This window comes from Hydra vulgaris, chromosome 13 (assembly GCF_038396675.1).
Source record: "Hydra vulgaris chromosome 13, alternate assembly HydraT2T_AEP".
Classification (NCBI taxonomy): domain Eukaryota; kingdom Metazoa; phylum Cnidaria; class Hydrozoa; order Anthoathecata; family Hydridae; genus Hydra; species Hydra vulgaris.
The window spans coordinates 7,165,737-7,190,358 of record NC_088932.1 but is presented as its reverse complement, the minus strand read 5'-3'; the positions used below and the strand labels follow the sequence as shown (position 1 = coordinate 7,190,358).

Genomic DNA, 24,622 nt, shown 5'->3' with positions numbered 1-24,622 from the left:
TTTGAAAAAATTCGTAAAAATCTAAAAAAAAATATTATTCTAATCTGATCAATAAATTTAAAAACAACTCAACGCGCACGTGGCAAATAATAAAAGAAATAACAGGAAAACCAAAAAATCACTTAAGTTCTTTACCACAAACTATAAAATTTGAAGACGTAAATATATGTGAACCGAGCAAAATTGCATACATTTTTAGCAAATTTTTTACTGAAATTGGAACCAATCTCTAAAAAAATTCCTATGACCGAGAGCAGGCCCGGTTTTAAGCGTAGGCGACGTCGGCGACAGCCGACGGCGGCACTTTTCTAGAGCGGCATTTTCTTAATTTATTTTGTGTTTTCTCAAAAAAAAAAAAATTTTAAATTTTTTTTTTGTAACAAGAAATTGTTTTATTTTTTTTAAAAATTTCCAAGTTCTTCTACGTACTCACTCCATTTTTATAATTTAAAGTTATGGATTTTGTAGATTATAACATTTCCTATTTGTCTACAAATTTTTTGCTTAGGCGGCGTTGTATTTTACGGGAACTTTAATACATACTAATTTTTTCAAATAAATAATATAGTAATAAAAGCGTTTGTTTGTATACATGTTTTACATTTGGGATTTGGCGAAGAAGAAACAGTAAAAAAAAGTTTCTTTTTTCTTTTTCAGGGATGGATGTTAGCAAACCGCCAAATATACAAACAAACGAATTCTATTGGTTCATAAAATACGCTGACTAAGCAAATTAAAGTTCCAGAATATTCCTAAGAAACTTTCTTAAAAATTTTATTGAAGTTATCTTTGAGATATCTATTGTAAATTGTTATAAAAGTGTATTATTAAACGAACTTTAACTTTGAAAAAAAAAAAAATTATTATACCCTTTTATAAATTGAATAATATTTGTCTAACAATAATTTTTATAAGTAAGTAGTTAAAGTTTGTTTTTTCGTTTTCTTTTTCATGTATTTGAATAAACTTATTATTATTATTATTATTAAATATAAAAATTTAGGTATATGTATCAATGCTATATTTTTTTTAAGTTTAAATTCTTTAAACGATACAATCTAATGGACCGTGGTAAGAGACAGCGCTTGTCTGGGTCACAATACAAGAAAATTAGGCTTCAACGTGAAGCAAATTCTGCCAAACAGAAGAATGCTTTGTTGCACTTTTTGAGCAGGTCATCAAGCGAAAAAGCACTGGCACCTATAGTAGCTTCAACTTCAAACCAAAATGAAGTTGAAATTGAAATCGAAAGCGGTGGAGAAATAGAATATGCGGATAGTGTTAGTGTTAATGAATATAGAAATTCTGGAAATGATATAACTGCTAAAGAACCAGAAAATGTTGATGAAGTGGAATTTATCTCCAATTTAAGTGAAGTTGTTGTACAGAACGTCGATGATATAGGACAAAATGAAAACAATGAAGATCAAAGTGGTGAAGACCCCAAAACTAATAAAGATTTGCCTCTTAATTTTAATGATCCGGCAAAATGGCCTATAATAGATGGTAAATTTAAAGCATTGCTGATGAAGTATGGTCCAATTCAAAAATTGCCGTCTTTATTTCCCGAAGATGAACAAGGTAGAAAATTTTCAAGCTTTCATTTTTATCGCCGAATGTCTAATGGCAATAAAATTAAACGCAATTGGTTGGTGTACTCCATTACGAAAGACACTGTATTTTGCTTTTGCTGTAAGATATTTAATCTTTCCTATGCGATTATCGCTGTGATGAAGCATTTGCCGCAATGGTTGAAAATGCAAAAAAATTGGCAGTTGAACTAGAAATTTTTGAAGGATTTGATGTGGATGATCCCGTACGCGTACGCAGAAAGAGTAGACAATTCCTATACGAAAGTCGTGATGAACCGATAGTATCACCAGAACAAAACAGAGTTCAGAGTATCTTTTTTCAATCGAATATTGGACATCGCAATTCAAGCAATAAATGAAAGATTTACGCAATTATCGGAATATAACGAGTTATTTGGGTTTCTTTACAATATCGGCAGCAAACACTTTACGGATGATGAGTTATTGAAACACTGTAAGGACTTGCAGTTAGCGCTTATGTCTGATGGCCAATCTGATATCAACGGGGTCGAACTTTGGTATGAAATTAAAGCTATTGGGAGACGACTTGATACTTCCAATAGCGATCCAAAAAGTGTATTAAAATGTATTTACACATCTAATGTTGTCGAAGTATTCCCAAACCTTTCGATAGCTCTTCGCATACTACTAACGTTACCAGTCACAGTTGCTAGTGCTGAAAGAAGCTTTTCAAAGCTTTTTTTTTATTTTTGTATAAATTCAGTTTTTTTATTTACTTTGTTTTTGTGTAATTTTTCGTAATAAAATAAAAATATATTAAAGTTTGATTTTCAGTGTTTTTCTATTTTCCTTCAAATTGGAAATTATTGCATTTTTAATTTTTGCGGCGGCAAATTTGCATCTCGCCTACACATAGAAAACTGTTAGAACCGGGCCTGACCGAGAGTTCGTTTAAAGACTACTTGTGTCCTATAAATAAATCTTATTATAACAATGAGTGTTCTTCTGAATTATCCCAGGACGAACTTGATAGAGCCTTTAAATCTCTAAAAAGAAATAAAAGTATTGGTGCTGATAAAGTAAGTGGTAACATAGTTGTAGATTGCTATGAAAGTCTGAAAGATATTCTTTATAAAGTATTTAATGTATCTATAAAACAAGGAGTTTTCCCAGATCAATTAAAAATTGCGAAAGTTATACCAATTTACAAACAAGGCGACAAAACAAATATTAACAACTATCGCCCAACTTCGGTTCTATCAACTTTTTCAAAATTATTAGAAAGAATAATATTTAATAGAATATTTAAATATTTTGACCAAAATAATATACTATATACCAAACAGTTTGGCTTTAAAAAAATATTTCAACTGAGCACGCAATTATTCAATTTGTTAGGGAAATCTCAGAATCTTTCGAAAAAAAACAATATACCCTAGGAAAAAGCAATACCCTATATTACTTAAAAAGCTCGAACACTATGGAATTAATAACAATATGCTAAAATGGTTTCATAGTTACTTATCAAATAGAAAGCAGTTTGTTACCTATAATGATGGCCTTTAAAGTGACTATAACCTGTGGCGTTCCACAAGGTTCTATTCTAGGTCCTCTTATGTTTTTAATTTATATGAATGATTTAAGTAAAGCAGCTAATCTTCGGAGTATTATGTTTGCTGATGATACGAATTTGTTCTTATCAAACAGTAATATTAATGAGCTGTTTTCTGACATGAATAAAGAACTTAAATGCGTATCTGAGTGGTTTAAATGTAACAAATTAACCTTAAACCTTGATAAACAAAATACATTCTGTTTCACCCTATATCTAAAAAACGTTTTTTACCAACAACCATGCCAAAAATTCTTATTGATGAACTTGAAATTATAAGGGAAACTTTTACTAGTTTTCTTGGCATTTATCTTGATGAGAATGTTACATGTAAATCGCATATTGACTACATTTGCACTAAACTTTCTAAAAATATAGGAGTCCTCTATAAGTCAAGAAATTATTTAAACAAAACCATTTTAATCCAACTCTATTACTCATTTTTACATAGTTATATTAACTATGCAAATAATGCTTGGGGAAGTAGAAGCAAAAGTAAGTTGCGTACTTTTTATCATCGTCAGAAACATGCAATACGCTTAGTTTGTTTTGAAATTCGACTTACGCATTCAAGGTTTTTATTTAAAAATATAAAAGTACTTAATATTTATGAAGTGAATGTATATAAAATATTATGTTTTTGTTTCAATGTAAAATCAATCCGTCATTACACATTTTTAAAGATTTTATTACTTTAAAAACAAAAAATAAGTATACACTACGAAATGATAACTCACTCTATGAGCCCTTTTGTCGAACAAAATTCAATCAGTTCTGTATAGCTTATCGTGCACCAAATCTCTGGAACAAAATCATTTTACCTAATTTTGATTTATCAATTACCTTCCCAGTCTTTAAAAAGAAATTAAAAGAATTCATTCTTTTTAATCACAATATTTTGAAATACTTTTAAAAATAAGAAATTTATATAAATACGCTATTTGTTTTTGTATTTTGTCATTTTTATTTGTTTATATTTATTAATAGCTTAAGTTATATTTTATTATAACGATTTATGGTTCTGGCGACAAGATCATTAGATCTTCTATCAGATACCAAGTTTTTATTTAAACTTTCTTTTTATTATTTTATCTTATTGATGTTGGTCATTATATTCTCAATTATAATTTATTAAAAGTATTAAAATTGCAATATTTGTAAATGTAAAACTTTATGTTAAAAAAAAGAGGACAATTTATACATAAAAAATGTATGTATGTATGTGTGTGTATATATGTATGTGTGTAAGTGTGTGCATTTACATATGTATTTACATACAAACAATAAAAAAAAAATAAAAAAAAAATAAAAAACTAATCAGACCTGAACACATTGGTCAAAATAGCAATTTCTTAGTATCTACGTCTTTATTGATTTTCAAGAACTTGAGACGATTTAAAAAAATGAAGTGTTATTTTATTAAAACTGAAAAACGAACATTACGATGATCATGTTTTGTTTTTTTTGAAGATCATGTTTTGTTTTTTTAGTAAAAATGATGGGAATGGCTGATCCTGTCCATTTGAAATTATGTTATTTTGGGTGGTTGGGGGGGGGAGGAGGCTAATTAAAAATTTTTTCTATGTACTATGAATATAAAGCATTTTTATAATTGTACATTTTTTATTTAAAGAAAGACTATTTTAAGGTTTTTGTCCAAGATTTTTTATCTGTTGTTTTAAATTTTAAACTTTTATAATCTGGAAATAAGTCCCAGTTTGATGAACAGGTTTTCAGCCATTCTATCTAATTTGATGTAATTTAATTAACAATTCAAGAAAAAAACAATTTTTATGTCCAAAAAATATAACTGTAATATAACAAGCTTTGCTGTTTGAGCTAATTGTTTAAATTTATTTAGTCATTAAAAAAAGAATGCAATACCGTTTTATACAATGCAATACCGTTTTATACAATGCAATACCGTTTTATACAAATAAAATCTACATGACCGGGGCTAAAAGAAGACAAAATTCAAGAGCTAATTTTTGTAATTAATTTACAGATAAACATTTATTAGTAAGACACATAGCCACAATTTTTTTCAATTAAACACCAACTGTGTCTTAAGTTTAACTGTTTTTTAATGTTTTTAAAGTGTCTTCAGCATAAAGTTTATCAGCTTTCCTCATTGCAATGATATTATATTGGGACCCAAACTACTGATTTGTGGTTGAAGAAGATTTTATGTCTATAACAAACTCCTTGTGACGTAAATCTGTCATGGTGTGTGAGGCCGTCGGAAATCTTAAATTAATCTTATCTTAACTTGTTCTTAATTGTTTCTGTCTGAAAATATTTTCCTGTGAAATTAAATAACCATCAATGTTTTAAGAACTGTTATTATAAAATAAGTTTTGCACTCAGTGCAGTCAAACCTATTCCAAATTGTAATTCAGCTGAAGCTAAATTTTTTTCAATACTTTTTTAAATAAAAATAGAAACAATAATAGACTATTTAAACTTCATAAAAGGCCCGGAGAAACTGTCTATCTTACTATTTGCATTATCGCAAGTATCTAAAAATTTGAGGAGAAAATAAATTTTGTATTGAAATAGAAGGTTTCACATGGTAAATTTTTTTACCATTAGAAACCTTCTATTTCAATACAAAAAAATAGACATGAGGCTATTATAATATTATTATAATGAAGCTATTATAATATTATATTATTATTAAGCCGTAAAAAATAGACATGAAGCTATATTAATTGTAGAAATGTTTGGAAAATTAACACATGGTATAACCTTTGTAATACAGTTTTCTTAATTTATTAAGAAAACTGTATTACAGAAGTCATGCTATGTGTTAATTTACTTAAAACACATAAAACATAATATATAACCCACAACACAATTGCTTATAAGCAATTGTGTTGAGATTATATATTATGTGTCATGTGTCATATATAATTTCAATTCACAATGAATAAACGTGCAAAGAATCATATCCTTTTTACCTTCTTTTTTTTTTCAACTCAAAGCTGCAAATACACAGTAAACGATGTGACGTCTGATTACGCAAAGTTCGAAAAGTCAAACGAGAAAACTTTGCACAAAACAATACAATATCGTGTATTTTATAAAAGATATGTATTTATTGCTTAGCTTATAAAATAAATGAAACTTAGTTCTAAAAAAAACTAAATTTAGTTCAAGCTTAATTTTCTCGTCTGGCTTCCCAAACGTCAAGCAAAAAGTTCAGACAAAGTATTATCTAGATACAAGGAGTATTAAAGCATTTGGAACACCGGTTGAGATTAATTTGGGACACCGGTTGATTCTAATTATCATAAAAATATAGATTTTCTAAAAATGTTTTTAAAGTATAGAGTTAAATCTTGCACACAACATCTTATGGACGTCTGTATCACCGATATAACCGATATATCTTGCACACAAATATCTTGCACCGAAATATCTTGCACACAACATCTTATGGGCACACAAACATCTTATGGACGTCTGTATCACCGATAAAACGATTAAACATCTAATAAAACATACGATAAAACATAAAATTTCTTGTCCATATGTCGCCCTTAGGTAGACTTAGACTTGAGTTGTTACTGATAACGCGAGTTTATACAAAAGTTAAATTAAATAAAATGTTTATTAAAGATTTGATTTTCGTTAAATGGTTCTTAGTTTAATACCCAATTTTCTTTTTTGTTTACGTTTTTTTGTATTGCATTTTATACCCTGTTTATTTGAAATAAACATTACTCAATAAACTTAATTTCGCTATAAAAGAGTAAAAAATAATATTAACTCATGTGTGTGAATGTGTGTATGCATGTTCTAAATGCTAGTTTATTAATTTATTTTTTTTTTTATTCAAAAAATAAAAAATAAAGTATTTAAAAAAAAAAAAAAAAAGCAAGGAAACGACAATGGACTTGAAAAGTTGTATGATTAAGGTATGATTAGGTTGTGTGATTAAGTAAAACATGAAGATGAGTGAGAGTTCTAAGGGGTTGAAACGCAGAAAAAAAAACTAGACGAACAAAAGATTTTAGAGCAAATAGAGACAAGTTACAGCAAAACAAACAAGACTTTGCTGAATGACGAGTCAAGCGAGAATAAGTTGATGGAACTAGATGGGTTGATGGAACTAGAGATAGTAGCTTCTTTGAGCAGCAATCATGATAATGCTTGTAGAATAGAGAAAGAGATGTAACTTTACGACAATTGGAGAGAGGCTCAAGCTTGGCAGATAAAGCTGGACCAACTACAATTACAATGCTTTTTTGGACCTTGTCTAGAAAGAGCATCATTAGAAGAACCAGCCTAAATATGACAACTGTATTCCGTCTGAGTACGAGATTGAGAAATGCAGGTTTGGGATTTAGTGTTAGCAGGGTCAGTGGTGTTAGAGCTAAGCCATTAAGTGTGATTAGCATTAAAGTCTCCAATAAAAACAATATTAGGAGAGCGGTAAAGAGCAAGTAAGTGTGAACAATTTATAAGAGGTAAGATTTAACAGACGGAAGGCTGCTTATAAGACTACAAATGTTTGTAAAAGATATATTGAAACAGTTAGGTGGTGGGGATGTTTTTATAAGATTAGTATTTTTATTTACTTTTGCATGATTTAAGTTTAAAGAGAACTTTATTCATTCATAGATAGACTTAAGCAATGAGCTATGAAGTTGTCTCAGTCCTATTAGTTAACCTAAAATTTACATCTACGCCCGACTAATAGATGAAAAAGGGGTTTGAAGCTGGTAAACAGAATTGTTCTGCTTAACTCTAGAACCTTTGCCTAGGAGGTCTTTTACAAAGCAGTAGTTGGATGCAGGGAATATCTGCCCGAGACAAATATTCTTATCGAGACACTATCTCTATTCCCAAAATGAGTATTTTTATTAAGAAAATATCTCTAGCCTTAACTCAACCAAGAGCCCTAATGCAGGGGATTTTTAGGTTGAAGTTTGTTTTCTTTTAGCTTTTGCCTTAAAAAAAGCAAACCCTATAAGAAAGCAGAGCATAGAGCAGGTAGTACTGGGATACTTGATACCAGTAGCAGGGTGATTGTAATGATCCTGAACATGACATAACCTGGAGTAATTAAAAGAAGTGACCTGTAAGCAGCACTTTAAAAAATTGATGGGAATATTTTGGAAGTGCAATAGGAAAAACATTACGTCTAACATTATATCTAACTGAATAGGAAAACATTAAACAGAATAGAAAAACATTAAACAGAATAGAAAAACGTTACATTTAACAGAAAACTAAAGATTAAGTTGAGCGTAGGTTTCATAGTTAGAGTCACTAGTTGGTTGCTGAGCTCACACTGTATCAGGGATTTTAAACAGAATACAAACATACATAAAGTAACTTATGACTGAGTGAACACGACACCAGATGTTTAGACAAAACATAAACAAACATATAGCAACTAACGGGTGAACCAACACCGCGCCAGAGGTTGAAACAGTATTCATGACAGAAACTACACTTCTTCCAGATTTCGCTTAGAAAGCAATCCTACAAGACAGTAGGACATGGAACAAGTTGCACTGGATTACATGTTACTAGCAGCAGGGTGATCATGATGGAAGGCTGTACTTAGGAATACCACCTCACTCAATACATCACAATACCTCATTGATGACACACAAGATAAAATGACACAGACACAAAAACAGCCTCAGGAAAACAACTGATACGTAAGAAGGTCTTGTGAAGCTTGGAAGTCTAAAATTTTAAAAAATTGTATAATAATCTGGAAGGAAAGAGCTCCTCGATAACGGAGAATAAGGCGGAGTTAAAAAGCTATTTAACAACAACATCGATTGCCAATAATGGGTATAAACTTCGTTGCTGGAAGAACCAACCATTTAAGTATTAAAAACTTGCCCGCTTCGCCAGGGTAATATTGGCAATTCCAGTTGTGACAGGAGTACAAGTCTGGCATCATCCAAAGTTGAATAAACTTGTTTATATAGAAGAATACTTAAGACAAATAAAGAAATTGCACGTTAAAAGAATATTTGAACAATATGTAATTTTTTTTTTCTTTAAATTTTCTGTTCCATTAGCACAACATGTAGCACAATAGTAAAAACAATAACCAAATAAAATTTTAGTTTTGAGTTTAGCTGTTTTATAAATTGTATTTTTATTCTCTCGATGTTTAACGATCCTGCATTGTTTAACGATGCGTGATTCAATGCATCGTACACGATGTTAAAGCGTATCAATTTCTAATTATAATTTTTTTTAAATGTTAAATTTGTAACTGTTAAATAAACTTATAACAATCAAGTTAGGTTATATAAAATGTTAAATGACCATCATGCATATTTTTTCTTAAATTGTTAAAATTTATTTATAATTGTTAAATTTTATTATAATGATGTAGTTTTGAAATAGAAAGTCCGGCATGCTTATTAGGAAACTCATAAAATAATAACAATGACGATGATTAAAAACTTTTGTTGAATAATATAAAAATGTAATATTAAATTAAATGTAAAATTAAAAATGTAATATTTAACGAAGCAAGCATTGAAAAGAAATATCAGATTTAATACTGAACACGCGTTATAGTTTCACTGAGTACAATAATTTGTGCGTTAAAATGTCAATAAAAAATCTATAAATAGAGCCCAATCGAACATGACTACAATAAAAAATTCAAAATTCAAATACAAAAGTTACATAAAGTAAAACGTTAAAATCTAAAATACAATATATTTAAGATTTTTTACAGCAAAATTAAAATTTAGATGTGGCTTATAAATTGTTTTGCAACAATTTGTTGTGTGGGATACATTCTTTCGTTACGGTAATAATTATTGAAGCACTAAAAAATTTTAATTTGTTGTTGTAATCATAAAATATGTTATAAACATAAAACCCCTTAATTTGTTTCTGTTGGATAATTTATGTAAGCAATTTGTTTCTGTTTGTAAATTATGTAAGCATTTTGTTTCCGATTACGCTTCTTCAGCATATTTTTTTATTTACAGACATTTATTTTTCATTTGCAGACATTTATTATCAGTTAGCTTTTTTCCTTTTATTTTAGTAAATCCTAAAATAGGAAAATAAAAAAAATTATTTTAATTCAACATATAAAAAAAGTAAATTCAGTTTTATTTATTTTCATTATAAAACCAATTAAATTAAATAAAATCAAACATATTTTATTCATTATATTACCAATTCATTATAAAATATTATAGGTAATTGTAATCATTTTTTATAAAAAACCGAAATTTATTTTCTATCAATCGAATTTTCTATCAATCGATTTGAGCTAATTGGCCGGAGAGTTTTTTAAAAAATAGTTTTCCAACAATGTTTTGAAAATATTTTTAAATATTCAAACTGGCTCATCAGTCTGTCAGACTCAAAAAAAGAGTTATTGATTTTAGAAAACGAAATATGAGGATTTTTAAACTTTAGATTTTATAAATGAAATTTTATTGTAATATTGAAAGCTGAAGAAAAAACATTGAATTTTTTGTTGTTGCTAAATTTGACAAATAAAATCCCCTTTTTTATTCAACAAATTGAAAGAAAATTTTAAATTCAAAAAGATTTTATGATGAGTTTTTTGGTTTTTGGGAGAAAATAATCTGTTAAAGTTTTTCCCTTCATTTCATACTATTTTGAAGTTTGTTATGCATTTTCCATGCATATAAATATGCATGGAATTTATTTCGAAAACTCTACGACTGAGAATATAGTTAATCTCAATAATCTCTTCAAGTAAACAAACTTTTTGTCTGATTGTAAAAGTAGAAGTGTTGTGTCAAAAGTTGGATATTTGATATTTTTACATTTTTCTGAGCTATTTACTGTTCTAGCAACCTAAGTTTTTAATATTTTAAATCTATTTAGGTAACATCGGTATAAATAAAAATTAGTTCGCCGAGGGAGAGAGGGGAGAGAGCACGTGCTCTCCCCCCCCCCCCACCTCGACACATTTTCTAAAGGACCTTTTTTTTTTTTAGAAAATTCAAGATATAAAGAGTATTTTTAAGAAATTGACGGTTGTGCCCCTCCGTTTCGAAACCCGTGTCGTCGGCCATGGAATTTAGACTTTTTATTTACTTTAAAAAAAAGAAAATTAAAAAAACAGTTATATTGAACACCCAAGTATTGTCAACAGTAGCATAATGATTAAATCATATAGTAAAACATAAAATATCATGGATGTTTTGTTGGAAAAAAAAGCAGGAAAAAAATAATGATATTAAAATGATAATTATCAGATTAATTGATAGTTAATCAAATTCAAAATTAGTTTTTATCATTGGATATTGTTTTTTCATTGCGTTTTGCGTATCACTTAAAGTGTAAAATAATACATCGAGTAAAATATAATGCAATATAAAAATACATTGCAACTATCTACAAGAAGCCAATTGTAAATAACTTTTATTTAAAATTGACATCTTGTAAATTGAAATATATTTTCTAATTATTTACAATTTCGGTGTGTTTCAGTTGACCCTTTTTTTTTACATTTGTTTTGTTTTTTGTTATGGTCATATTTTATTTAAAAATATTAAAAAATACTCTGAATTTTTAAACGATGTGAAAACAAAATTAGAGTATTTATGAAAACACAATTAAATATGTAAGATTCAACGGGTGTTGAAAAAAAAAAATGTTTTTTAATCAAAAATGTCAAAAGCAATCACTTCTAACTACAGAAACGACATCATACTGTTAAAAAAATAATTATTCGATGGATTATTATATACTTTAGTATACGGTTATAGTTATCCATTAAAACAATTTATAATTAGAAATACCGAGCGGTTGTATTTACGCTTTATGACGTCACTGTATGACGCTATTTGTGTTGATGAGGTATCACAAAGTTTATAAAAGGTTGGTGATGGAAATGGTGGATGTGGCTTTGTTTTATTCATTTTCCTTCAAACGCGTCACTGAATCACTTTTATTCCACTACATCTAAAGTTAGAGTTATAAACATGTTTAGTACGTTTTTTAGAATACTAAAATCGTACTAAACACGTTTAAACTTTATCAAATAAACCATCAAAAATTAACAAACAATAATAAAACTTTATTCTGCGTTTGTTAACCTTTTATTGTTTGCTTAAACGCTATACATAAAAAATAGCGCAATACTGTATTAAGTTTGTTGAATAAACAAGATTTTTATACAAAAGTATTGTCCTTATTGTTACTTAATTTTTGTTTTAGGTGCACCAAGAAGACCTTACGGTTTTGTCATAGAGCACCGCGGAAGAGTATTTAATTAGGAAGTTCACGTTTCTTTCCTTACCGATGGCGCTAAATATGTCTAGAGCTTGCTTTGAACCCTGGATCTCTTGATAATAAAGCAAGCGTTCTAATCACTGCACCACAGCCGCTAAAAAGCTTAAAAATCTTAAAAACTTTAAAAAGGTCTGTGAATTTGTTGTCTTCTATTTGGGAGTAGGTATATTTCCTTTTCATCTATCTGGAGCCTGCCATGAAGCCAGATACAGTTAAAGTATACTTTGATACTTTTTAATATAAAAATACATTTTTAATTTTTTTTTATATATTCAATAATAATTTATTCTTATGGTTATGACAGATGCTCTATACCTGCTGAACAGGTGAAGTTGGTCAAGTGTAATGTTCCTGAGCAGTTTTATATCGGTAAACCGAAGCTAACTGTCAATAGCAGATTGAAAGTGTCTACTGAACTTTTTGGTTCAAAGATAGATTCCTTAAGAAGAGGTGGAAAAGTTAATCAAGGGCGATGTCAGTTAAACGTTTGATATATTGAAAAAGTTTATGGAGCTAATTGAATGAGTCAATGACTGCGTTAAATAATTATCCGACTGATCAAGGGCTTTGCTGGAGACCACAGACAACATGCAACAGAACTGTATGTTGGTCAACATAAAGATCTTTAAAAAAATTTTAAAAATAAAGCAGCATTAAAAATGCCTAATTTTTAAAACTGAAAGTATACTAAGTACTTATTTTAACTGGAAATATATTAAGTACTTATTTAAACTTGATGTATATTAAGTACTTAGTTTAATTGGAAGTTTTATTAAGTACTTATTTTAACCGGAAATATATTAAGTACTTATTATAACTGGAATTATATTATATATTAAGTGAGTTACTAAAATCTGAGATTTTTTTCTCTTAAACCCAATTTAAAAAAAAAAAGATAAAGTTTTACAGATATCACTTTTACACGAATAAAAAATGTGTTTTTAGTATTATGGTCTATATGGACTATTTGGTATATGGACCTTAGAGAATGGAAAAAACTTGAGAGGTATTTATTTTTAGAACACTCTAATCTCTAATATGTAGCAGAAAGAACATAATTCCAATTTTTAGGTAGATTATTTATCTCATCTTGTACAGTGAGACTAGCTTTGCTGTTACTTCTCAAAAGAGTTTTGCGCTCTTCCTAGTTAAATGTACATTCAATGAATGTATATTTTAAGTAATTCATAAATAACTTAAAAAAGTAAGTATAATTAAAATTAGATTTTCTTTAAACATATCTTAGCAACTTATTCCTCATTTACCATAAAGTAAGTGTCCATACATACATAAATGTCAAAAGTTCTCCATACAGGACAAACTACGGATAAATAGCATTCATTGTACATCAAATACTCTAGAAATATAAACAGCAAAGTTTTTGTTTTTTTATCTTTTAATGAATTTTTATTTTCGCTTTTTACTTTTCCTAGCAACAGCAACAAGCAGAATTTATATTTACGTAAAAGAAACCTTAAACAACTTCTCGCAACTTAAAATATATTAAATTAGCTTTTAACCCAACCAACACACAGTGCACAGTAATGCGTGTCACACATATACAGTGGGGTATTTTATTAATTTAGGCGGATAAAACTCCGTTTTTGTAGAAAGTGATGAATCAGCGTCTATTCCTTCCGATGCAATGACAGTTTTAATGCACCTGAAGACGATAAACCTCATCTCATTCAACAAACTGAACTCATTGATTTAGTACGAGATCTGAATTTATCGAAGGATAAAGCACAGTTACTTGTGTCTCGTCTTCAACTGTGGAATCTCTTATTTTAATTTTTCAAAAGTTACAAAGACAACTGGTTATAGAAAACAAAGTAAAAACCATTTAAAATTCTTTGAAGAACAGGAGAAACGCTCTTACTGCAAAGATATAGAAAGTTTTATAAATGAGATTGGCTGTCATCACAAAGCTCGCGAATGGTGTCTGTTAATAGATGCCCTACAGATAAGGCAATTCTTCTCAACAATGGCAACTATAAACCTCTATTGATTCTATGAAAAAATCATATGAGAGCGTACAATTTTTTTTTGCGTTAATCGACTATAGCAAATTTGGCTGCAATATTTGTGCTGACTTTAAAGTTATTGGACTAGTAATTGGCATGCAAAGTGGTTACGCAAAGTTCTGCTGCTTCCTGTGCTTGTGAGACAGCTGCGCTTATTGGCAGCATTATTCACAGAATCAGTGGCTGGTGAGATCTAAATATGTCCCAGGAACACACAGTGTGAAGCAAAATTTACCTCCCACCTCTTTACATCAAGTTGGGATTGATAAGAAACTTTGTAAAGCTATTAAAGGCAACTCGGAGGCCTTTCAGTACTTTAAAGAAACATATCCAAGGATGAATGATATCAAAATTATTGAAGGAGTGTTTCTAGGACCTCATATTAGACATGTTATAATTAATTACTCCAAGTTTACACCAAAGCTGACTGATTTGTTGATGTTGATGGGTTTCTTGGAAACCCATCAATATCAACATCACTCATTAATGTCAACATCATTCATTTCTGCATTCTCACATTGAATTCCTTCCTTTCAATTTAGGTGACGTAAACTGCGAGCACGAAGAACCTTTTCACCTGAACATTTTAGTGATGAAACAGCGATATCGATGGAAATATAGTCCAGCTAAAAATGTTTTATGAAACACATTTACCACAAAATAAAAATAAAAAAATTAAAATATATAAAATTTTATCAATGACATCCAAGTTTTTAAATAGGCCTGGTCCCCTTTAGACTCACCATTTTAACCCATTTTAGAACTTCAGCACTTTGTTCAGATTCAAAAGAACTCTTTTTAAAAAAGATTTTTTTTAACGCACAGGACAAAGACCCTTGTGTAAAAAGGTATCGTTACAGTGCCACAACATTGACGTTGGTGGTCCCTTCGGTGCATCTGGGGCACAATCCTTATCATCATTAAAACTAAGGTGTTCTGAAAGTAATTTTAGAGGAAAACTTTTTAACATTATAAAGTTAAGTTAAATGAACATACTTTTAAAGTATTATACAACAAGTAACAAACTTTTAAGAAGTTTATTTTTATTTACTATAGTAAATAATATATATTATTCAATAAAAAAGAAGTGATATTTGAAATTAAAATTCTCCTCAGTTGCGGGTAGTGAAATCGAAGCATATTAAAATCAATTAATAACGCCGTTTAATGTTAAGTTTTAATTAACGTTTTAACTACCCAGTAAACATTGAACAGTTGGTAAATAGTTGGCCCGATCCTAATAACCAACTATTAGCTACAGTCGGGCCGACAGTTGGCTATTTAGTTGATACCGTGAAAAAAACGTAACGCTTTTACCAACACTTAGCCAACTGTTTTATAAACTGTTGGTACCATTAACGGCCCAACAGTAATAAAACAGTTGGCTAACAGTTGGTACCATTACTGGCCCAACTATATGATTTTTTTCGCGAATTTTTAAATTCGCTTATGCACTTTAATTGAAAGTGCAAATGTTATAAATGTTTACAACTATCTTTACAACTTGACGTGATGGTGAAAAATGAGTTGCATATTTGAAATCAAAATGAGAAATGCTATACAAAAAAAAAAATTGCTTGCTCGGCACCAGAAAAAAATTTTTTTTTGTTGACCCGTGTAATAATGCAGAAATAATCATTGTAATAATAACAGTAGTAATAGCAATAACAACTACAATTATAATAATAATAGTACAAATTTACAACAGTAGCAATAATAAAAAAAACTAGCAATAAGCAACCTTTAATAGGGGTTATGAATAATTAAATCATTAATAACAAAAACACATTAATAACTTGATATATTATCTAAAAAATTAAATACAAATTTATCTATAAATAATATTTTAACTTTGACTCCCTATCAGCAATATCATTGCTTATAGTTAACGACATAAAGACCGCATTAACATCAGTTAAGTTCTTTTTAAAATCTGTCACAACACAGGTACCAGAAAATGGAAGTCAAGTAAAGCCTGCAAAAACCTAAAAAAAGAATTTAAAAAAAGTTTTAATTTTTAATTAAAAAATAATTGTTTGCATTTTATTGTCAGTAAAATTAGGATAATAATATAACAGAAAATATAAAGAATAAAAAAATAGCTATAACAGCCTAGGTCTATCAACACAAAATACAGCAACAATAGCGCATAGCATAAAATATCTGTAAGCACACATTACTGTATCTCCAGAGTAATTAAAAAAGTTTTATTAATTCTCCCTCTCATCTAAGAGAGAGAGAGAGAGGGAGAGAAAGAAAGTGTTTCCAAAGCAGCATGTTAAAAAAAGTAAAAAAACATGCAATAAATAGTAGTAACTGGTTTTATTATGTTACCAGTAAACAAAATTATATTTACCTTGATTTAATTTTCAGCATTTCTTAATTAAGCTCCAGCTTCTCTCAAACTGTTGACTAATGATTAATAGAGTAAATTTCACATCATATTAAATTTACAAAATCAACAGTAAACAAACTAATCAAGTTATGACAAAGGCAACTAAAAAAACAACAACATGATTATGTTTGAAATTGTAAAAAAAATTAAAATCATTTAAATTCAAAACTGTTATTAATTGTTACTATAAATAGTAAAATTCATACTTTAATTTGTTCTAAATTGTCTAAAGTAAAATCAAATTAACAGACATTAACACTGCTTGACACTTAATTCTGGCAAGCAAGTTTTCTGCTTGCTGAGCAGCATTTCTTACATTTCCACAACGATTAATTTCATCTAGCCTAGACCTATCTCTTTGACTTGAATACAACTATTTTCAAGTTACCTATTAATATTTACATTAATAACTTCTTTGAGCTTAATATTATCCACTTCAACTTCACTATTATCATTAAACATACTGCCAGTAACCAAATACACCATGGCCTAGGAACCCCACAAAAAAGGGGCCCCAAAATCAAATTGCAACAAAATTAAATTTTAATTTTTGGAAAGTACATACATTTTCATTAAAAAGTAATTGTGTAAAAAATTTTACTTTTTTATTTTTCTAAATATACTTGTGATTAAAAAAAAATTAAATATTTTAAGACGAAAATTAAACAAAAAGCATTTTGCAACATTTTGTTCATTAGTATAAATAATAACTTTAACGAACAATCAACTCAACGATTTTATTTAACATTTGACGTTTTTTAAATAGCATTAAGTTTTTTTATTAAAAGTTCAACCAAGAACCTTCTAAAATATTATTTTCTAGAATCACTTGGTTCAACTTATCAAACCAAGATAATAACTAAAATTAGGGCTGTTTTTCTAATTAATTAAGGTTTAAAATAGTAGTAAACATTATTTATTTGCAAAACAGCCTGATTAATTTTCCAGATTGATATTAAAAAAGGTAGTTAATAAATTTGTTTTTTTATTATTTGTGCATAATGTTTTAAAATATTCGATTTAAAATAAAATGAATGCGTTTATTTTAAGAAAAATTTTGCACGCTTTTAAGTAAAATATCTTAGTAATTGAAGAAAGTGAATTGAAAGATCCAGGTTCGAAACGAGCTTTGGACATATTTCGCGTCACGGTAAGGAAGGAGGCGTGAACTTCCTGGTTAAATGCACTTCCGCGGTGCTCTGTGACAAGACCGTTAGGACTTCTTGGGGCACCTAAAAAAAAAAAAAAAAGTAATTGTTTTCAATTTTAAATTGCATTAAACTTAAAGCGATATTTTGGACGCTTTTAAGTAAAGTAAATAAGCGCGCTGGGAAAAAAGTAATCATAAATTTTTAATGTTTGTTTTCCTGTTTATTTTTAACAAAATTTCGCTTATTTATGTAGGCTATTTTACTTAATTTTAATAATAAAAAATAGTGGAGTGTTACCTATTAGTAAAATCAGTGCTTGTAAACAATAGCAATTAAATTAATTAAATGTGTTCATTTTCAGAAACTTTTAACAGATATGGGAAGAAACTATGAAAGTGGAGCTGCAAAAAGAAAGAAAAAATAATAATAGAAGAAAACATAAAGAAACATCAAAAACTTGATAGTTTTTTATTAAAAGCAGAATGTCATGGTAATTCACCAACTTCAGCTAATCTTGCAAACTGTGGCATAAGTAAAGAGACAAAAATATTGGATTTTGTAGAGGACTCAATTAATGAAACTCAAACTTTAAACGAGCAATCGGAACTCAATAAGGACAGAGTATGTTTCTCTATCAATTTGCCATTGAATAGGAAAAGTGATCCAGGACTTTGGGAAACTCTTTCAGCTGAGGATATACAACTTTGGATAGAGAACCGTCCATTAAAATGTCAAAATGCAGATTATGACTTTAAATCCTCTAAAATGCTGTATCCCAATCGATATTGCTCCCGACCGATATTGCTCAAAAAGCTTGTTTATGGGGAAAAAAGTAAATGATGAAACATTTAATAGAGAATGGGTCATATATTCCCCAGCATTAGGTTGTGTATTCTGTTTTGTCTGCAAACTTTATGAACCCTCAAAATGTGCTTTAACTTCAATGAGATATAAAAATTGGAAAAATTTTATTGGTCTGCTTGAGTTGATTGCTCAGTTTGATCCTTTATAGGCCAAACACATAAAAAATTATGGTGACAGTGTTTCTGGAAAAACAAACTACCTCTCAAAGAATACATGTAATGAATTAACCGTATTGATGGCAAGAAAAGTTTTGCAATCAATCAGCAACGATGTTTTAAAATCTAAGTATTATGGATTATTAGCAGATTTAACACCTGATGTGAGTCACAAAGATCAACTATGTGTGATCTTCAGGTACATTGATCAAATTTCTAATGAGTCTATTGAAAGATTTGTCAACTTCATTCACATCGATAATCACACCGGGGAAAACTTAGCAAATGCAACCGTGGACTTTTTAAATGTAAAATTGAACTTGGAAATCAGCAACTGCAGAAGCCAGTCTTATGATAACTCAAGCAATATGACTGGAAAATATAAAGGAATGAAAACTAGAATTTTGGAGTTCAATAAGCTGGAAAATTCTTGCCATGTTCAGGTCATTCCCTTAACTTGGTAGGAGAGGCTGTTATAGATTGGTGCATCGAGGGAATCAATTTTTTTGGTATTGTTCAAGAACTGTACAATTTTTTCTCTGCTTCTACAAAGTTGTGGAGTGTTTTGGAACAGTTTACAAGTAGTTCATTGAAATCACTATCAAATACTCGGTGGAGTGCTCATGCTGACTTGGTCAAAACCATTCACCAGAACTACAATAAATTAATGGAAGGATTGGTCACAATCAATGAGTGTGAAAGTTTTGAAACAAAAAACAAGAGTTGCGACTGGAAATTTACTATCGAAAATGGAAAATTTTGAATTTACTTTACAAACCATAATATGGCATCAAATTTTGCAATGAATGAATGCTGTTTCCAAATCATTGCAAAGGGCAACTATTACTCTAGATACATGTGCTGAACTTTATTCATCTCTTAGACAGGGTTGGCATTAAAAAACCCAGTTAAAAAAACCCAGTTAAAAAAACCCCAAAAAACCCGGGTTTTTTTGGGTTTTTTTAAAATAATATTTTATTTAAAGGATTCTCTTTGCTTGGTTTTTTTCTGTGATTTATTTATTTCAGAAAACATTTAAAATTATGACTAATTAAAAGATAATTATTATTGAAAAGAGGATATGGATATGATCAGAATAAAGTATTTAATAAGAATCAAAATTTTTAAAAGACATGATTTTTTTGAAATATTTCTGAAAAAATAGTTTTAGTATTTTTTACAATATACTTTCAGTGATCTCAGTGGCTTTCATAAACTATATCAAAGTCAGGCCTGTGTTCTATCTTACAAATTACTCAAGAAACTTTTATTCAAACAGTATTATTATTTGTGTAGCATTAAGTATATTTAACTTGCATATTTCGATGCAATATGTATTTTTCAGAAAAAAATCTTTATAAGAATGCCATTCGGAAGTGGAAGGAAGAAAGGATGGGAGTGGAAGGAGGTCAGTGAGATAGAAGGGGGCAAAAATAGTGTTCAGTGTGACCATTGTTCAGAGAAGATTAGTGGAAAAATTGAAAGAGTTCGTATTCATTTGGAGAAGTGTAAAGAGAGAAAGAAGGACACTGATAAACAAGAACCAAGACCTGGAAGCTCAATGAGCAATATTAGTTTCTTGTCAAATGAGTCAGATACTTCAATTTCCAGTTAGAACATCAAATGATCAGAAAGATGCCATAGACAAGCAAGTTGCCCAGTTTTTTTTTTCAGCTCTAACATGTCTTTTAATTCAGTGGAAAATTGTGAGTTTCAGAAACTTTGCTCTCTTCTTCGTCCTGGGTATGTCCCAGCAAGCCGAAAGAAACTTGGTGGAGATCTATTAAATGAAGTCTATGATGATCTGTCAGCTGGGATAAAGAACGAACTGGAAACCAAAGACACGTTGGTAATTTGTCAAGATGGATGGTCTAGTATTCAGAATGACCCAATAATTGCTCACTCATTTTATGATGGAAAAAAGAGTTATCTGTACAACATAGTTGACTCAGGATCAGAAAAAAAACTGCAGAATACTGCTTCAAAATCATCAATGAAGCTATAGTTAGCATAAAAAATGATTATAATAAGTTTGTATTTGCTGTCTGCACTGACAATGAAGCTAAGATGAAGAAAATGAAAGAGCTGATCAAACAAGAGTATCCTGATATGTTAACATATGGCTGTAATGCACACTATATGAATTTGCTACAGAAAGATGTTTGCAATTCTTTTTCAACAATTCTAAAACAGGTTGTGGAAGTTCAGAAATATTTTAGAAATGTGCATACGGCCCATGGTTTGTTAAAAGAAAAAGGTGGATCTATGCCTCAGCTGCCAAATGAAACACGCTGGAACTCTCAAGTTGCCTGCATTGAGACATACCAGAAAAATTATAACTTCTACGTGGAGATCTATGGAGAGAAGATGGAAGATTTTCCAGCCAATATTGGAAGAATAATTGAGAATACAGCCATCAAACGTAAGGCAAGTTGTCTTCTTAGTCAAATGAAAAAATTGAGGATTGCCTTAGACAAGATGCAGAGTGATTCTTGTCATCTCTCTGATGCAGTTCATATCTTGTATTCATTGATAAAGGATGAAGAGCTATCCATATACTATAATGCAATAAAGAAGAGATTTCAAGATGCTGTACAACCCTTTCATATTTTGGCCTATATAACTGACCATCACTATATAGATGATTACAAAAGCTTCATTGATAATGATAATGAAAACAGTGCAGAACAATGGTTAGAGGACAGGAACCCTGATTTCTTGGGTTTACTATACAAGTTTAACTTAAAGGACAGGGAGGTGTTCCCCAAGCAAATGTTCTCAGAATCACTAAAGGTTATCTCTCCATCAGAATGGTGGAACATCATGAAAGGAAAAGGTTACTAGATCTCAAATCAGGGATAAAGAGGTTTCTGCCAATTTCTTCAGCTTTCTAGTTTCTCTACACTCCTGTCCTGCTAGCTCAGCCTCAATTGAGAGATGGTTTTCAACCTTTGGATTTGTCTGGTCGAAGATCAGGAATCGTCTTGGTGCAGATAAGGCAATGAAACTTGTGAAGATTTACAAATCATTTCACAATAGCTCAGCAGCTGACAGCAGTTCCTGTGATGATATCGAATCTGATCAATAAGTAGGTAAGTAGTAGGAAAAATCGTTTTTAACTTCAGTATAACCATCTAAATTCTGAAAAAAATTCTATTTCTATTATTTAAGTGTAATTTATATTTGTTTTAGTTTATTCTTGATGATCCCAGAGGAAGTGTTTAACTGGAAATCTGTCAAAAACATCTGAAAAGCTGACAAGAATTGAAAATTATTGTAATAACCAAACAAAGTAAAATTACGTAAGGAGAATTTTATTTACAGTTCTTCAATTTAAATAAATATAACTATTACCATGTGTTTTTAATTATTATTTTGAAAAAATTAAATGTTTAAAGATAGTTTGAATGCAAAATATGTCTTTCATTTTCTAAGTAAGGTGTGTCTTTCATTTTCTAAGCAAAAAAAGCTATTAAAAAAAAAACCCAAAAAACCCAGTGGGCTGTTTTTTTTTTAAAAGAACCCGGGTTTTTTCCAACCCTGCTCTTAGAGCTTATCTTCTTGAATTAACTAACACATTCGATTTAATAGAACAAGATGCAAAATTACTGTTACCAGACATAGATTATTTACAAAAGAGACGCTGTAATAAGAAAGTGCTACTAGGTGAAAACCGATCAGAAGAACCTTAATTAAGTCCACGTAAAGAGTTTAAGACAAATGTTTTTTCAAAAACTATCAATAATCTTACTACAAATTTAAAAAAAAGAGCTCAATGCTATCAGGAATTGAATGACAAATTTGTATTTTTAATAGACACGAGATTCAACAAAGATAAACTAAAGACATGCGTTAATCGTCTGGTGGAAGACTACACGGAAGATATTGATGATAATTCTTATGAAAAAATTGAACATCTACATCTGTATTTGAAAGAACATTTTAATACTCAAGTTCCTGAATTGTCCCATTTGTTTTTGTACAAACTTATAAAGAAAAAACAAATGGAGGCTACATTTCTAAATACTGAAATCATTTTCAAATGTTTCATGATATCCAACTGCTCTGAAGAAAGGTTATTTTCAAAATTAAAATTAAAAAAAAAATGATTTGTGATCAACTATGTCACAAAAAACGTTAAACAATTCTGCATTACTATCAAGCAACGCAGACAAAATGAAGTTAATTATTATAGATTCATTGATTAAAGATTTCATTAACAAAAAATACAGAAAAAAGATTATGTAGATTTAAAAAAATATTTAAAAAAATTGAAATAAAACTTTTAATTACACTAAACTAAGATTATGTTTTTTTTAAACTAACATATTACATCTAAATATGGGGTCGCAGGCTTTTTTTTGGCCTAGGGCACCTAAAACTGTAAATCCGGCTCTGCCAGTAACGTTGCTATTGTTAAAGCTGAATAATAAAAAAAATGTAAAAGAATCTTACAAATTGTGATCTTTTCAGACTATATTTAAACTTAAGATTTATTGAAATCCATATCTTTTTATGTTTATATACATAAGTCATTTATCAAAAATATTAAACAATATTTACTTACGTCAATTATTTTTAATTCAACAAAGAATTTAGACTACAATGCACAAAATTATTTAAGTAAGTAATCAACAAATTACTGACTATAATTTGTTGATCACTTTCATGTAAACAAATTAAAGTCAGTTTTCTATGTTGAATACATAAAATATATATCTAATATAAAATAAATCCAATATAAAATAAACAAAAAATAGTAAACTTACTCAAACCAGTACCAGTTATACTGTGTGAAGTGACTAAAAAACACTTCAGTTCTTTCCAATTGCACTAAAAAATAAAACAAAACTTGCTTAGCTAAGTTGTCTAGTTCTTAAGAATCTGAAAACAAATAAGTAAAAAACCAAGAACAAACAAACATTTATTTATTAAAACTACTATATTTAAACAAATTAAATTAAACAAAAAACAACATCAATTCTCCTTAAAGGCTAGGAAAAATTTTTCAGCTCAAATTTGCTTGCAGTAAAACCATTCCTGTAAAACCATGTGAATAAAAAACATATTTAGAAAAGCCTAGAAACTACTTAAAAATTACGTATGCAACATCGAAGTTTAGATGTCGACTGGACTAATGTTTGACTAATGAATGACTAATGTAAACTAGACTTTTTAAAAAATTCATACAAATTTACAATATTTTGTTCTTCTATAGTCTAAATCCATCATATGATAAATATGAAATGAAAAAATGTAAGTAATAAGTAAACACAAAGAAAGACATATATGAATCAAAAATCAATGCATTGATAGATTATTGTCAATAGCAATAAGGGCATAGATGCAGTCGTTTAATAAGGGCATAGAAGTAGAAGTGCTAAAAATAATACCATATAAGCTATACCTACATTTATAGATTCAGTCATTCTCAAACACAAAATGCATACATATAAATTATTATATTATAACATATATATATATATTAATATATATATATATATAAATATATATATATATATATATATATATATATATATATTTATATATATATATATATATATATATATATATATATATATATATATATATATATAT

The 24,622-nt window shown here is 29.0% G+C and overlaps 2 protein-coding genes across 4 annotated transcripts in view; one reads left to right on the top strand and one right to left on the bottom strand.

The window, feature by feature from the left end:
* The window catches only part of LOC136090180 (uncharacterized), an 82,960-nt gene extending 59,093 nt beyond the window's left edge, over positions 1–23,867 (bottom strand). The window contains exons 1-2 of one of the 3 annotated variants that reach the window (XM_065816354.1): positions 23,794–23,867; positions 16,816–16,871 (exon numbers count right to left, since the gene is read on the bottom strand). The gene's annotated coding sequence lies outside the window, so the exon portion shown is untranslated. Of the gene's footprint in view, positions 1–16,357; positions 16,445–16,815; positions 16,898–18,000; positions 18,087–23,793 lie in introns of those variants that run through there. The other 2 variants (XR_010643230.1, XR_010643231.1) reach the window with 2 other exon arrangements.
* The window catches only part of LOC100206424 (alpha-1-macroglobulin), a 141,685-nt gene that overhangs the window by 72,926 nt on the left and 44,137 nt on the right, over positions 1–24,622 (top strand). The gene's annotated exons all lie outside the window — the stretch shown is intronic.